This window comes from Pinus tabuliformis, chromosome 9 (assembly GCF_031772625.1).
Source record: "Pinus tabuliformis cultivar Carrire ecotype Pingquan chromosome 9, CPIR1, whole genome shotgun sequence".
NCBI classification, from domain to species: domain Eukaryota; kingdom Viridiplantae; phylum Streptophyta; class Pinopsida; order Pinales; family Pinaceae; genus Pinus; species Pinus tabuliformis.
Window position 1 is genome coordinate 1,709,723,986 of NC_142307.1, and position 5,157 is coordinate 1,709,729,142.

The 5,157-nt window shown below is 26.2% G+C and overlaps 1 non-coding gene across 1 annotated transcript; it reads right to left on the bottom strand.

The window, feature by feature from the left end:
* Window positions 1–4,423: 4,423 nt before the first annotated feature.
* TRNAL-UAA (transfer RNA leucine (anticodon UAA)) lies at window positions 4,424–4,506 on the bottom strand. Its single transcript has one exon. It is a non-coding gene; the product is annotated as a tRNA-Leu (tRNA).
* Between the last annotated feature and the right edge of the window lie 651 nt (window positions 4,507–5,157).

Genomic DNA, 5,157 nt, shown 5'->3' on the forward strand with positions numbered 1-5,157 from the left:
TTTTTTTTGATATTTATAATTAAAATTGATTTATAAAATTTTATATTTAAATAAATATTTTTTTTAATAATTAAAAATATTTATTGAAAAATATATTTAAATAATATAAATTATAATTTTATTAATAAAAATATAAAGTAAATAATTAAATTAAAAAAAAAAATTATAAAATTTTATTTAAATTATAATTAATTTCAATATTATAATTTTTTATAGTTAAATTAATAACAATAATATTATTATAAAATTTTATATAAACCAAATTAAAAATAAAAATAAAAATAAAATAAAAATTATATTTAAATGCATAATTTAAAATTTTAACTAACATTATCCTATATATTATATAATTCTAATCCATAAACAATAGTTTATAATCAAAATGAATTTACAATAAATACGATAGTTTATAAACAAAATGAACTTACAATAAATATTGATTTATGAACGAAATGAATTTACAATATATAAATACCAACTTTATCATGTGTTACTGAGTAGCATTGTAGTAATTATTATTGTGAGGATAAATAATCTTAACTTTTTATTAATAGGGGTATTATGTATACGTGGTCTAATTGATTTGATTACAGTAGTTGTTATAAGTATATGTATATATACAGCAAATCTCGTAATGTGGGATAAAAAGAAGTTTCTCTTTGAAACTTTAGTCACTCCTGTTATCTTATATGGCTGTGAAGTTTGGGGTTGCAGCATCTCCAGAGAATCATGGAGGAAGATTGAGCAAATCCAGAAGCGTTTTATAACTTATAACCTGAAAATTAAAAGTAATACACCCTATCCTATTCTCCTTATAGAAGCAGGTCTTTCTTCTATTGAGAGCCTAGCTATGCTCAGGTTTCTGATGTACAAGCACAAGCTCAATAACATAGACAATCATAGACTTCCTAAGCTAGCTTTAAATTCCAGCCAAAATCACGTAAGGCTTAACCGAGGATGGCATAAGGACACAAGGGTCTGGTTAAACTATTGGGAGATCAATGAGAATGATGCTTTGCAAAACATAAATAACATTAAAGATATTGTTACTTCTAAGTTCAAAGAAAAATTGTGGTGTGAGAAAGATTTAGCGTCTAAAAGAAAATTAAGTTATTATAAGAAGGTCATCAACCCCACCCTTGAAGATCAAAAGTATCTCTCTATTCTAACTAGCTCAAAAAAGAAAATTAATATAGCAAAGATTAGAACGAATTCTCATGAGCTCCATAGCGAAACTGGCCGCTGGGTAGTTCCTAAAACGCCGTGGATGGAAAGGATCTGCCATATTTGTGAGAATGGGAGCATCGAGGATGAAAACCACTTCCTCTTAGAGTGCCCTGCATACAACCACATTAGATCTCAATTTCACAACCTTTGTTACAATACTGACCTTCCTAGCCTCTTACAATGCCAAAATTATAGTGAACTCGGGAGGCTTCTCTCCAAGCTTTTTGAGCATAGGAATAAAATCTTAAATCAAAATACATAATTTGTCTTTTTAGGTCCGATAGATCATTATTTGGTCTCAGCGGACGTTAACCATCATCATCATCATCAATTTGATTCATTATTTTTATTTAACCAAAATTATTTGGATAGTTTTTAAAAAAGCATACTTTCACTACGCATATGCTTTTGCCTATTGGGTTGTTGACTTATTTCCTCACATCATAAAAAAACACACAAACTTATGCCTTTAAACATATAAATCCTATTTGAAACAAGTGATAACAATATGATATTATTAATAATATTCAATATGTCCTAGAATAAATACGATATAACAATATTCAATATGTCCTAGAATAAATACGATATAACCAAATTAAGCAGAGCTTATGACAGAGTATTATACATTTATTATTATTATTCTTATTTTTTTAAAAATATTTATTAACAATATATAAATATTTTTCTATCTTTAAATACCCTGAATTTTTTTTAGCGATTATTAAAACATATTTATAATAATAATTTATTTTCTATTTAAATTTTATTATTTATTTAATTTTCAAAATAGAAATAAATATATTTAATTTTCAAAATAGAAATATATATTTATTGATATAATGAAAAAATTAATTGTAGAAGAAAAGGTATTATTTCTTTCAAACTTAATACGTGTTTTTAAAATAAAAATATAGGATGTAATAAAAAATAAAAATCAATATACATATTTGATTAGTTTTATTTAAAACATAATATAACATTACTAATTTCACTTTTACTGTATTATATATGGAAATAAATTTATAAAATTTTATTTAAAAAATATAGTTTTATTAAAATAATATATATTTATATTCATATTTAAATCACTAATATAATTATTATTTTTTTCTTTGTTTGCTCTCACTGGAAATGCAACTTTCAACATACAAGCATCAATGGAAATGCAACTTTCAACATACAAGCATCAATGATCCATGCTGAGCTTTACCTGCCGATAAAAGATCTCATGCCTTTAGAAGACAATGCTTTCACAACCTTCCAAGAACTAAAGCATATTCAATACATCTTAATTAATGAAAACACCTGTAAACTACTTCTAGAAACATCCTTCAGAACATCAAAAATGCAAACTCAATGATTACAGATTAGATGTTTATCATGTCACAAACAGATTCCTTATTGTTTGAAGATGAAAGACATTCATTCCATAACTCTATGCATATATTTCCAACCAATGATCAAACATTGCTACATAATAAACAAATGTTGAAATCTTTAAACACTTCAGTTAGATGATGAAATAAATAGTTTCATTCCTTACAAGATATGTGCATTATTTACATATTTATTAATTGCTTTTCTTTTATTTCACTTTCAATAAATCATTGCACATCTTCCATTAATATTATATTTTATTTACTTATTTATGATGTCTTAAGAATCTATGAACTCCACATACATATCCACATTATATAGATCTTTTGTTGAAATAGAGCCAAAAGAAATTTCACTACATGAAATATACAAAAGAATTTTACTTGCACCAAATCCAAATATTTCGCTATACCGCCTTTACACAACTTTACCACTATTTTTAAAAATCAAATGTCTTCTCAAATGTATAATCCAAATACATGAATGTGATACCATGTGAGTAATTCATGCTAATTGACAATCTCGACATATGCATCTTCCCCATCTTATACATCTTCGAAGGTGTTGTATGCACGATGACTATATATATATATATATTCCCAACATATATATCTTTGATGTTGTTGTATATGTTAGAATTCTTTTTGTATTTATGACTAATAAAATTATTTTTTCCGATCTCCATATCCATATGCTTATTCGTTTGAACTATATCACATCTTCCATTATTCTTTAATTCAACAATAATACAAACCATGAAATCAACTTGCTCTTAGCTTTATGATTTGTTTGGATGCTTTCAAGATTAAAGTTGTGTTTGTAGATTAATATAAGAAACGTTCATGAACTCAAGTTCATAGATTAATTTAAGAATATAAGATATTCACATTTGTATTTCCAATTTCCCATCATTGAGATATCTAAACTTATCTTCAATGATGTTATATATGTCACCGTTCCATAAAATCAATTTACTCTTGGCTTTCGCTGCGTTGATCCATATAAACCCTTAAAATTTGTCTTGATGTTTTTTAAGATTGGAATTGTGTTTGCAAATTACTATGAGAAAACTTCATGAATTCAAGTTTGTAGAATAATTTATGAATAACAAATGTTTACATTTACACAAAAAATTATTATTTTTTATCTAATTTTTCATGTAATAAAGGAGAGACATAGGTCTCAATTAGAAAATGTCACCCAACAACAACATTAAGATTTCTCTTTCACTTAAATTATAACATATCACACTTAAACTATAACATATCACACTTAAACTATAACATATCACATTTGTTTTCATCTATATTTTTTTCTATATGTTATTTATTTATGACATTTTCTTTATAATATCGGGTGCAATTGCTAGTTATAAATACATTAAAAAAATATGATGAATAATGATTTTTGATAAAAACAATAATATATTATCGCAAGGAAAGTATGGTAGAGAATGGTTTTCCATAAAACTGGTAATATATTAAAAAAAAAAAAAAATAATATGGTAGAGAGTGGTTTTCGATAAAAATGGTAATATATTACCCGAAAAAAAATATAATGGTAGAGAGTGGTTTTCGATAAAAATGGTAATATATTCCCAAAAAAAATTATAACATGGTAGAGAGTGGTTTTTCATAAAAATGGTAATATATTACCGAAAAAAGTATGATAGAGGGTGGTTTTCGACATTAGAAATGGTAATATATTACAAAAATGTATCGTGGTTTTAATCTATTTCCAGATAGAAAGATATTAGAAATTGTAAAACAATATTAAAAATTTTAGGTCAATTAAGACGGAAAGAAGAAAAGATACTTGCTAGCTGTGGGGTTCGAACCCACGCGCACTTATGTGCAGAAGATCTTAAGTCTTCCCCCTTAACCACTCGGGCAAACTAGCCATTTGTAACAAATTTTATCTAGTAAATTTACTAGTTCTCGTTCTTCAATATTCATATAAAAACAGACGCCGACTAGCGAGCTTAAAAAAACACCGTCACTAGCACGCATGCATCACAGAATAACTTATAAACTTAGCACGCATCCACCACAGAATAACTTATAAACTTAATGCTGTGAAGGTGTAGGCAAACATTAGTTGGACGATGTTCGATTTAATTTCTTTATGAACTTCTTGGGAATCATTGCCGCAGTCTCCTCTGGAATTAGTACTGGCGTCGTCTAGAGAGGCTGGGAATTTTGTGGAGCGTCAAAAAGTGGTTAGAATTTGGGTATTTTTTAAGAAATTTTGCGATCATTTGAGATATCATTAAAAATATGTAAAGCACTTAAAATATTGAAATTGGAAAATTGTAACTTGCATTTACAAAAATCTCATGAAATTGGATCAAAATCTTTCAATCTTGAGTCATGGTTGACATATTTTGTTTTAAAAAAAAAATGTTTCTCTAAAAGATATTTTGGAAATATTTAAGATGCTTTTCTATTGCACTTAATTTTTTAGTATTTTTTTACAAGTGTGTGGGTTGAGATTGTAGGGTGATTTTATAAAGAGAAAAGGTTAAGGATAAATTTTGTTTTCTTTTTATGA